The 12,299-nt window shown below is 49.2% G+C and overlaps 1 protein-coding gene across 3 annotated transcripts in view; it reads right to left on the bottom strand.

Annotated features, from left to right (window-relative positions):
- The window catches only part of LOC137423182 (uncharacterized), a 115,728-nt gene extending 106,897 nt beyond the window's left edge, over positions 1-8,831 (bottom strand). For all 3 annotated transcript variants that reach the window (XR_013622878.1, XR_013622879.1, XM_068110067.2), the window contains exon 1: positions 8,701-8,831. The gene's annotated coding sequence lies outside the window, so the exon portion shown is untranslated. The remainder of the gene's footprint in view (positions 1-8,700) is intronic.
- Positions 8,832-12,299: the final 3,468 nt, after the last annotated feature.

The following is a 12,299-nucleotide window of genomic DNA, read 5'->3' as shown; positions in this document are numbered from 1 at the left end:
GGATCCACATGATTGAACTGTTACATAGAATGATGTCAATTTTGTACCAGAAATTGAAGATATTTCTCTGATCTTCCCAGATCTATATTTACTAAATTAATTGGACCGGCCAATTCTGATTACAGTTTGTTTGGACGATGTGGATCTCATGTTGAATCATACGAGCTGCGACTTTCCAAAGAGCACAAGCATGATGGGCCGAATGGCTTCTTCCTGTGTCAACGTTTGTTGTGTGTCCTTGGAAAATATTTCATTCTCGCTCAAAGATTCTCACTCAAAGAGTTATAAAGTTTGATTTTCATCAAAATTCGAAATCAGCTTCAAAAGTAATATGAGGATGTTCAATGTCATACATGTCCTGGAATTAATATCAAAATAAGAATTACACTGTAAACAGCTTTTGTATTGGAATTTTAATCCTTCCATATGGAAGAATAGCCAGATTTTAATGTCCAGCCAAGGCTGTTAAGTGTTTTGGAAGACATACAAATTTTGACCAAAGTTTACACAAGACCCGAGATAAATAATAAAACCAATTGGTTGTCAACTACAGGAAATGCATGAAACTATGCCAAATATATATAATTATATTGTTGCGGATATGGGACTTGGCCTCAATATCCGCTTGTAAATACTCCCCTATTTCCCCAATACTCCCCAACTATCCCCAATCCCCCATTCCCTAGTCCCATTGCCTGTAAATAACACTCTGTAGAACCGACCTTCCCCTTTTTCCCCCATTAAATGTCGTGCCCAGGTCCACCGCATCTCACGTAGACAACTTTCGGACATCTTGCTAGTTATTCTTAGTCTATGTCAGTTAAGGACTCGTTTCCATTAATTCTGACTCTTCGTTGCACCAGAATGTGATTATATGGCACCAGTAGTGAGTTTAGGACCTTCCCATACCTCCTCCCATCTTCTTCCCCAAACAACAACTACAACAACAACTACAACAACAACTACAACAACAACTACAACAACTACAACAACGGCGCGGCGCGGGGGAGTGTGCATCCTCACACCGGCTCGGTTAGCCGCCATTGACCATGCGCTCCGACGGGGTTACCACGAAGGGGCTCCTTGTCAGCGTCTCGTCAAGGGCGGAGCCGGTAACCCCCCCGCACGCACCCAATGAGAAGCAACGGGCCGATTCCATCTGGGGCGGAGCTAACGAGCCGAGGGCGTGTCACTCCCCGCCGGATATACGCGGCCACTTACCGGACGTGACGGGAGATGCGCCCCCGACTGAAGAAGACAAGTCGCGACCTTCCAAGCGCTGAGCGAGCTCCACGCATCGACCCGGTATTGCAGTACCTCCGAGAACGGTGCACCCCCTCCGAGAACGGTGCACCTTGAGCCATCGACTGCCCGCTTTCCTTGCCATCAATCCCCGTGTGAGTCAGCCTTTGTCCTGTTTATCTGTCGTCTGTCGGGGCTAATATAAGAGTGTGTCTAAGTGCCTGCCTTTCTATGCTGTCCCTCTTGTCGTTGTAATCTGACCTTCCGCCCTAATATAACCTCCTCCAGAGGTCTTGAGAACTGAACCCTTGGTGTCGTGTCATTTGAATCCCAGCCGTTGTGTCCTTTTCCTCAATTGATTTAGCGTAGCGCGACTCGGCAAACGTTCGAGTATAATCGGGTAACTTGTGCGGACACGGCGGCCATTCCGCTCGGCCCACCATAACATCAAAGTCGTGTCTGTAACAATTGGTGTCAGGAGTGTCGGATTCGGACCTGGGACTAAATTTATTAGGCCCAAATTTTGGAACACCAATTGTACCACTAGGGTAACAATTGGTGTTGGGGAGGTAGAATTCGATTCGGAGCGCGTTTCCCGCTCGAAATTATAACGGCGAAATTTGAATTTGTTTTACGAAAATAAAAACCCGAATTTTGAAAGTCGCGCTATGGCGGATCAAGACAGCTGGGTTCCGGTAGAGGAGAGTGAGGCAGGGTCGGTCCAGGACCAAATTGAGGGACGTGAGGAGAGCGAAGCAGCGAGGGTAGCAGGCGCGCAAAATGGCGCCTCGCTGGTCACCGCGCCCGCGACCGTGGCAGCGCCCCTGGTGGATTCGAACCTTTTCCTCCTGCAAATGAGGGCCCTTATGGAACAAATGGGTGAGCGATTGGAGGGCCAAATGGGGGTAATGAGGGACGAAGCGAGGGCTCGGAGTGAGCAATTGGGGGTAATGGGAAACCAAATGGGGGTAATGGGAAACCAAATGGGGGTAATGAGGGACGAAGCGAGGGGTACCAGTGAGGGGTTAGACAATAATTTTAAGGGATTAGACGAGAAATTTGGGAAATTGGACAATAGATTAGGGGAAATACAGGAGGGGTTAACGGGGGTAGAAAACAGAATGGCCGCTCAAGAGAGTCAAATGGAAGGGATGCAAAAAGGGTTAGAGGGGTTAGAAAACACCATGGAAGGCAAATTGAGGGACATGAGGGACCAAGCGGAAAGGGAAGTTAAACAAATGGGGCAGCAGATAGAGGGGGTCAGAATGGGGGTAGAAACCAAACTGGATGCTCACAGGGAGGAAATGGAGCAGATGAGGGTGGCATCTGGGCAGGAGATGCAAGTGATGGGAGAGGAGATCAGAAGAGGAGTGAGTGAGGAGGTCGGAGGAGTGCGCGAGGAGGTGAGGCACTGTAAGGAGCACATGGAGAAGGAGGTGAGAAAGGGGACTGTAAAATTGCAAGGGGGCATAGAGGACCTGACGCAGGAGGTGGAGCAGCTGACGGTGGGACAGACGGAGTTAGTGGAGCAGGTTCAAAGGAACACTGCGGTATTAGGAGGTTTAAAAGCGACACAGAAAGAACTAAAAGATGACTTGGTAGCGACGAAGAGGGAATGTCAGATGGTACGTGAGGGACTGACAACGAGGCTGGACGAGGTGATAGAGGTAATGGAGACGAAGGACCGGCAGGTGAGGACGCACATGGAAACGGTCAAGGTAGCCTTGGAGGACGAGCTTGAGGAGACGTACCGGGGAATAAAAGAGGTGAAGCAGAAACTAGAAGAAGTGGAAGAAGGGATGAGCGAAATTAAGAAGCGACGGAGAGGGGATAACAAAGAGATAAAAGAGGAGATAAAAGAATTGGTCCAAAGTCTGTGTTTGGATCGTGATGATGTGCTCATTAACCGGATGAGGGATTCGCAGGTGATGGAGGAGAAGCGAAGAGGAAGAGGACCCGGTGTAAGTGGTGACCAATATGGTCGTGCGTATGATGCGCCAGGTGATTTAAGAAGCTTGGGGGTCGAGATGGACCCGGGTGTTCGTGAGAGGCCGTTGGTGAAGAGTGCGACAGGTCTGGTGTGCGAAAAAGGAGGTGTGCGAGAAAGTCCGACTCTGGGGTGTGTGAGGAAAAAGTGCGTGCCAAGGAGTGAAGGTGCTGGCGAGAATGAGTCGGTCGTAGCGCGTGTGCGAGGGAGCACATGGAAGCGTGGTGTGGTAAGTGTTACAGAGGGTGTAACGGGAGAGTGTGCGCGAGAAAGGTGTGTAACGGACAGGTGCATGGGGAAAGAGTGCGCTGTCAAGAGTAAGGGTGAGTGCGTTGTCAAGAGTGGTGGTGAGAGTAGTGAGAGTGACAAGGAGCGTGAGTTGGGTGTGACAGGTGAGCGAGGATGTACACCTGGAATGGAAGGATGCACACCTGGAATGGTAGAGCGTGAGTGGGAATGCACGCTGGAGTTGGTAGTGAGGCACGTGGTTGGGTGTGCGAATGAGAGCACACCTGTGATTGTCACAGAGGAGGTGACCGAGGAAGGGGCGCGAAGAGGTGTGTTGGTGAGGTGTGCGACCAACGAATGTGTGCCAAAGTGTTCGGTGGTCAGGTGTGTGACCAAGGCTGTGAGTGGAATGAGGGTACCTGGGTGTGTAAGGAAAGGTACGAGGAGCATGGAGACGGCTGGATGTGTGAGCAAGGAACGGGCTGCGGGGTGTAAGAATCCAGGTGAAGCATCGACGGTAACCAGGTTAGAGGTTAGGTCGACTTTTAGCCGAAGCGGGCCCTCGGTGCGTGCCGGGGCTCGCTTTGAACGGCCGCGTCCGGGCTCCACTAGGCGGAGCGGGCAGCTCGATAGGAAGGGTCGTCATGGCGACCACTTTTTGTTGAGGCATTCCGGCAGGCCGAGATCGAGCCATGGGATGGCTCCACGCCGAGGTGGTGCGTGGGATCTCGGCCCGGGTAAGCCCCCGTCCCTGCACCGAATGCGGGACGTGTCCAGCCGCTGGCACCAAACAACCCGCATCCATGGCTTGGCTTTACGAAGCCGGGCTTTGGACAGGGATTGGCGCACCGAGAGGCATTAGTGAGTAGACTGGGTGATGAGGTTAGTGTTTTGGACCCAAAATTGGAGAAAAACAAAATTTGATGATTGGCAAGGGATTGGCAGTAGTGATTGGCAGATGATGGGTAGAGATTGGCAAATTTTTAATTTGTTGAAATTTGATGTGCAAAATTGGTAGTGAGAGACCCCCGATGTGGTGGGATGGCATCCCTGCCACCCTTCCCATGGGGGGCAAAGGAGCAATAGCTTATGGGATTGATGGCAGTGGAAACTAGCCCGGGTGGGTTAGGTTATATTGATAGGGATCTAGCGAAGATGACATTAGGTAACGTTAAGTTTAGTTAGTGACTGATACCTGTAGTGGGGACGCAGGTAGATTAGTGTGGATGATAATGACGAGGGAGCGCAATAGTTTAAAGGGACGACTGGGAAGCGCAAGTTTCAGAAGGGAGTAGTTAGCTGAGATGATGCCGTGTGTGTGAGAATTGAACAGGTGTGATTGTACAGGTGTGCAACTGGACAGGTGTGTGGAGCAGTGTATGAGTAGTGAGTGTGTGGATCAGCGCGAATGCGCTTGGGGAGAGAAGGGTGCAGGTGGCACCAGGTGTGAGAGCACAGGTGTGCAAGTACAGGTGTGTGGAGAGAGTTGGAATAAGTGGTACGGAGTGGTGTGCATGGTGCGAAGGTGTGGATGGGGGAAGAGTGGACCCCTTTCACGAGTACCCGGGGCGGGTAGTGTAAGTGTTAGGTAGAGGGTATAGGTAAATTGTGGTTGGATATTGGCATTTGTGGTGCGGTTGCAGAATGATGTTGCGGATGGGTGCATTAGTGTTGTGGAAATGGCTGGGCGTGTAGCCTGTTAGTGTGTGTAGTTGGTTGGGCACTCCACCACTGTGAGGATGTCGGCCAGGTGAGGCCGCAGGTGGGCTCTGGGAGCCGGTAGAGTTGTGGATGGGGCCCGAGGATCCGGAGGACGGACCCGGGTAGCCCAGTGCCAGAGAGGGCACCGAGTGGGGAGAGCACCAGAGGGCCTTCCCCAGGTAGTTAGGTTAGGGTAAGGAGCAGGTAAGCTCGGAGGCAACTGCAGTGGTGGAGGTGTGCAGGTGGGTAGACCCGCTGGGAGAGGTACACGCCACAGCCCAGAAATTGTGCGAGGGCACCGGGAGATGAATCGGGGGAGTGAGACCCCAAATTGAAAAGCACCACAGTGGTCAATGGGAATTGGTTTTTAGAACCCATAGTGTAAGAGGGCCAATGGTTTGGCCGGAGAAAGACCCCGGGTAGTGTAAAGTTGTTAAAGTCATTTAGGAAATAGTTAGGATTGATGAACCTGTCGCACCATACGCAGCCACTTACCTGTGGTGATGATGATGACTCCACACCTGTGTTTTCTTTGTTTTGTGTTGCAGGAAATGAGAATTGCTGTGAGGATTTGTGAGACGCATCACGACGTGGATGAGACATTGGGGTGATTCCATCTCTCCCTCCCTAGGAGGGACTGATGATGAATTGGTAATGGCAAATTTTGATGTTCAGTTGGAGATGGCAAATTTTGATGAGAGTTGAAAATGGCAAATTTGATTGGTTAGGAGGGAGAGAAGACGAATTTGGTTTATGGGAGGAACGGGGAAGACAGTAGGGACGTTTGATGATGTGTAAAGTAGATGTTTATGGGTAGTGTTGTGTTTTGTGGATGCAGTAAGGGGTAAGGGAGGGGCCATGTAGGTTACCTGGTGGGGGGGGGGGGGGCGTACGGTAGGAACGTACCTGTCTCACCTGGTTCCCATGTGCCCCCAGTGTGCATTACCTTATATTGCGTGCACTTTTGCGCCCTTACCACCTTACTCACTTGTCTGCTTCTTTTGTCTCCCACCTCCGAGGATCTGGCTTTGGGGCAGAGAGAGAGGAGAGAGAGGTGCTGGCTACGCAGTTGTGGGCCTGCACTTTCGCTGCTTGCTGCCTGGATCGATACACCATATGGACCGCAATGGTTGTGGCCACCCACAATGGACCGCAGTTCTTTTGCGGCCAAGCACCACCCATGGATGGACCTATGGGTCAACGTGGCACCTATGCCATACAAGGTGAACCACTAACAGTTGGCCCCCTGATGGCCACAATAAGGAAATGGACGCGGTTGGCGCCTTTCTTTATTTTTTGAAAGAAGCCAGAAGGCCACGTGCACCACACGAAGAGCAAGAGACACCTGCAGGGTTAGGGGTTGTTGAATTTATTTTTATTCATTGAACAATGGTGACTGCACCGGATGGTGCTGACTGTGTGATGGGGTGGTGCTGTTGGTGCTTGGAAGGGGTGCTCTGCACATTATTAAAGGCCGTAAGGCCACAGAGCACTCGTGGGTTGGTGTATCGATGCTGGCATGCGTGCTCTCTCTATGCATAACATCTGCATGTGTTCCTCCAAAAACAGGTCCTGGATCGTAGTGTAAATATCAGCGTAGTCTTGTAAATAATGCTCCCTACCGGCTGTATGTTTAGTTTGCGAATTCTTTCCGCGATTCGGTTATCCTGTGGGTGTGTTTCTGTGAGGAGAAGGGTGCAACGTCGCAGGGGGACATATTTACTCATTTGTGAATATCTGTAAAACTGTCGCACTCAGGGTAGAGTTAATAGTAGAGGGAACTACATCTGAGTGCCACACTAAAATAGGTAAAAATTTATCGGGTCGGGACGCCCCGAGGGTAGAGAAGGGTGCAATGTTGCGGATATGGGACTTGGCCTCAATATCCGCTTGTAAATACTCCCCTATTTCCCCAATACTCCCCAACTATCCCCAATCCCCCATTCCCTAGTCCCATTGCCTGTAAATAACACTCTGTAGAACCGACCTTCCCCTTTTTCCCCCATTAAATGTCGTGCCCAGGTCCACCGCATCTCACGTAGACAACTTTCGGACATCTTGCTAGTTATTCTTAGTCTATGTCAGTTAAGGACTCGTTTCCATTAATTCTGACTCTTCGTTGCACCAGAATGTGATTATATGGCACCAGTAGTGAGTTTAGGACCTTCCCATACCTCCTCCCATCTTCTTCCCCAAACAACAACTACAACAACAACTACAACAACAACTACAACAACAACTACAACAACTACAACAACGGCGCGGCGCGGGGGAGTGTGCGTCCTCACACCGGCTCGGTTAGCCGCCATTGACCATGCGCTCCGACGGGGTTACCACGAAGGGGCTCCTTGTCAGCCCCTCGTCAAGGGCGGAGCCGGTAACCCCCCCGCACGCACCCAATGAGAAGCAACGGGCCGATTCCATCTGGGGCGGAGCTAACGAGCCGAGGGCGTGTCACTCCCCGCCGGATATACGCGGCCACTTACCGGACGTGACGGGAGATGCGCCCCCGACTGAAGAAGACAAGTCGCGACCTTCCAAGCGCTGAGCGAGCTCCACGCATCGACCCGGTATTGCAGTACCTCCGAGAACGGTGCACCCCCTCCGAGAACGGTGCACCTTGAGCCATCGACTGCCCGCTTTCCTTGCCATCAATCCCCGTGTGAGTCAGCCTTTGTCCTGTTTATCTGTCGTCTGTCGGGGCTAATATAAGAGTGTGTCTAAGTGCCTGCCTTTCTATGCTGTCCCTCTTGTCGTTGTAATCTGACCTTCCGCCCTAATATAACCTCCTCCGGAGGTCTTGAGAACTGAACCCTTGGTGTCGTGTCATTTGAATCCCAGCCGTTGTGTCCTTTTCCTCAATTGATTTAGCGTAGCGCGACTCGGCAAACGTTCGAGTATAATCGGGTAACTTGTGCGGACACGGCGGCCATTCCGCTCGGCCCACCATAACATCAAAGTCGTGTCTGTAACAATATATATATATATTTACAATTTAACAATTTCTTAATTTGATCCCTCATGACGCCTTGAAAAAAATATAACTTTTTGTTAGTTTTATCGACACAGTAAACAAATCACCGAAGCATTTATAAAAATCAAAACCACATGAAGATTTCAGTTATTTGACGGACGCAGCGGCAAGAGATGTGCCAAGGTAAGTTGCAATATCAGGGCACAGGTTGAATCCACATTGTATTTTTCTGATATAATGTTGATTTAACTAAAGGTGAGTGGACAGAGAGACAAAAAATATGTTATTGAAATATGCCTCCAGACCCAGATACATTCAGACATTCCTTCATTGTAGAGAGGGGGGGGGGGGGGGGTTACAAGGGGTTCATTTCCAAACTTTGAATTAAACCACAGGAAACAACATTCATTTTGTGATTGTTGCACATACTGTCGATGAGATCGGGGAGAAGTTTACTTCCTTGAGCATTTGAAACTGTTATTCACCAAAAATAATAATAATAAAGGATCAACAGTCAACTTAAAATACTGTTGTTGTCATTAACAGTGCATACCGAGAGAATCCTTACCTTCAATTGAGGAAGGCACAAATCTCTTCAAAACCTTTGGCAATCTAAACGCTCAACGCGATTATTGAACCTTTTCGTTTTAGAGAGGGCTGTGGTTAACCTTACTTCCACCCCAAAGGAAGGCCACGCCTTATCAGAATTTACTCCGCCCTCTCCCGCCCACGTTTGGCATCCAATCGACAACAACATATGTCAGGTTCGACTCACAATTATGGGATCATATTAGGATGCATCTGTTAATTCCTTTGGCACAATGTGGAAAACGGAAGTGATTTGTGGCAGTGGAAATTTATGTTATTTATTTATGTTGTCGATATTTATTTTATACCAATTAATTTATATTTACCAATATATATATAGTATATACTGCATATATATATATACTTCCTCCCCAAACCCAAATATATATATATTGCTCTATAACTGTCTTTCTTACAAGGAAGCTAATTTAACAGCATTTCACCTGCTTTTCCTTGAATTCAAAGTACCTTAAACTTTTCACACATTGGCAAGTGTCCTGAAATCTGTAATATTGATTGCTGCTTAATCCCGATTTAGCATTTTACAGAATATCAATGTGAGGTTGTGGGAAAAAAATGCTATGCAGGGGATATACATAAAATCCTTGTGTAAATTTGAACTTTTATAACTTTTGATGTACACATGATAAAACAAACTACCCAGCCAGAATTTCGAGCTGGGGCCCATATGAGTCCTATGTTGGTTAACTTGTTGGTCCCAAATGTATACCCCCAGCTGGATTTGTCCATAGGATCCACCCGGGGGCTAACTGGTTTATCCCATGTGGGCAGGCATGGGCTTTTTGTGGGCTTCCCCATGTGGGTATGGCATGGGCTTTTGGTGGGCTACCCCATATGGGTATGGCATGGGCTTTTTGTGGTCTACCCAATGTGGGTATGGCATGGGATTTTCGTGGGCTACCCCATGTGGGTATGGCATGGGCTTTTTGTGGGCTACCACATGTGGGTATGGCATGGGCTTTTTGTGGGCTACCCCATGTGGGTATGTGTTACGGATTTATGTGAATTTATGTGAATTACTATTCAGGTCATTGCTTATTAATGTTTATTCGATTAAAGGTTGTTGTGATTAAAGGGTCAGGAGCCCTTCTGGGGAAAAGGAGACCGGAAACGGAAGAAGAAAAGACACGAGGTCCGGGAGAAGCGGGATCTTCTTCTTCCTCGCCCAGCTCCGACGCGAGCGGTGTCGATATTGAGCAGCGTGGGGAACGCTGCGTTTGAAAGCCCGTCTGGCGAGAGGAGTTACCTGTGCGGGGTAATTACTGGTTACACGTCAAGTTGCCGTGGGTTCGTGCACGGAACCAAGCGTCCGGCACAGTTCGCCTCAACGTCTACAAGGCCGCGTACGGGTCGCACCTTGGGCCTCGCGCGCGTTGCAAGCCGCGCGTTGCTTTGCCCGCTTTGCTTGGCCAGGAGGTGTGTGCTGCAGCAGCGGTCCCCGGTACGCGACGTGCACGTTTGAAGCACGTCAGCCAGGGGTTCGTTCAACCGCCTGTGTGCGGAGAAGTCGACCTGCACCTTGGTCTGGAGGGGCCCAGAGACATTGTGAGGGACAGTGACCATTGAGGGGTCGTGAGTGGGGAAAGGGGGGACATATATAAGATGGCCATCTTAGTAATATTGTTGATTGACTGTTGATGGTGGTTGATTGATTGGAGAATATATTATTGATTAATCCAGATCCTTGGTGTGGGGTTTCTTATTGACTGGAATTCATATGGATTGCGTTACGAAAGCGTATAAATCCTAGATCTTTCTGGCGGAGTTCCTCTCACGGTCCGGGGGTCACCGAGACCAGGTAGTCACCGGGAGGACCACGTAACAGAAATTGGGGGCTCGTCCAAATTACGATTTGCGGAGTCGCAATTGGGTCTACGTCCGGGATCTATAAAATTTTCTAAATTTTAGTCCGGGAAAGAATTCCCAAGAGTGGGAACTTTTCCAACGTTCCCAAAATTGTTTTGCTCTGTCGACAAAACAACAACAACAACAAAAAAACAAAACAAAAAAAACCAATAGCAATAATAGTAATACTGTTGCTTTTCTTTGTTGGAAATTTCTGGGGTGAAGGTTACCAGGTGTTACCAGTAGTCACCATGGCGTTTGTGGCACAGAACTTTGCGGTAACCCCTAGTGAGGCACAGTTCCGAGCATTACTAAAATCGGACCTCTTGAAATTGGCCAAACATTTTAACTTGGAGGTCCGAACTAATTTGAGGAAGGCAGAGCTGCAGACCACGGTGATACAGTCTATGGTGGGATTAGGAACATGGGACGAGTTAGCCTGGGAGTGGTTACCCGAAGAACCAGAAGACGTTGAGCTCCGGAAACTGGAGTTGCAATTAAGGAACCAGGAACGGATCAAAGAAGAAGAAAGGAAAGAGCAGAAGAGGAAAGGAAAGCAGAAGAGAGGAGAGAAGAGAAACAAGCAGAGGAAAGGAGAGTGGAACGAGAACGCCAGGAAAGGTTAAAAGAAGAAGAAAGGAAAGCAGAAGAGAGGAGAGAAGAGAAACAAGCAGAGGAAAGGAGAGTGGAACGAGAACTCCAGGAAAGGTTAAAAGAAGAAGAAAGGAAAGCAGAAAAGGAAAGAGCAGAAGAAGAAAGGAAAGCAGAAAAGGAAAGATCAGAAGAAGAAAGGAAAGCAGAAGAGAGGAGAGAAGAGAAACAAGCAGAGGAAAGGAGAGTGGAACGAGAACTCCAGGAAAGGTTAGAAGGGAGAAAAGCAGAGGAGAGGAGAGCTGCCAGGGAACTCGAAGCAGAGGAGAGAAAAGCCGAAAGGGAGTTGAAGGAACGTGATCTGGCGCTTCAGCAAGAAATTAAATTCAAGGAGCTGGATTTAATGAGAGAACGGGGAGAGGTACCACCCTTGCTGACGGGGTCGACACCTAGCCAGAAAACCTGGGATGTGGGCAGACATGTGAGGCTGGTTCCACCCTTCAGTGAAAAGGAAGTCACTCAATTTTTTCCACACTTTGAGAAAGTGGCTCGACAGTTAAACTGGCCGGAGGAGGCCTGGACCATACTAGTGCAAAGTGTTCTGGTGGGTAAAGCTCAAGAGATTTATTCGGCGCGACCAATGGACCAATGTGCAGATTATGAGGTATTGAAGAAGCACATCCTCAAAGCCTATGAGTTGGTTCCTGAAGCTTACCGGCAAAAATTCAGGAATGCCAAGAAGAGGGAGAGTGAGACCCATGTGGAGTTTGCCAGAGTGAAAGAAAACATGTTTGATCGGTGGTGTGAGTCGAAAGGAGTCGGGAACGACTTCGAAGCATTGCGTGACCTGATGCTGGTGGAGGAATTTCAACAGTGTGTCCACGTGGACATCAAAGTGTACCTGCAGGAAAAGAAAGTACCAAAGTTGTGGGACGCAGCCACCATGGCAGATGATTATGCCTTAACACACCGGATAGGGGTCCACACACCTAGCTCCTCGCCTAGACTTCAGCAGGGGAGTTATGGAACACCCGGGGCGGAGAACGACAATACATGGCGGTGGCCTCGAGAGGATTATGGGGACAACGCGGATACCCCAACTGTTCGAAATCAGAGGTCTAC

The sequence above is a fragment of the Myxine glutinosa genome, chromosome 3 (genome assembly GCF_964187855.1).
Source record: "Myxine glutinosa chromosome 3, kmMyxGlut1.1, whole genome shotgun sequence".
NCBI classification, from domain to species: Eukaryota; Metazoa; Chordata; class Myxini; order Myxiniformes; family Myxinidae; genus Myxine; species Myxine glutinosa.
This window is presented reverse-complemented; position numbering and strand designations above follow the sequence as displayed.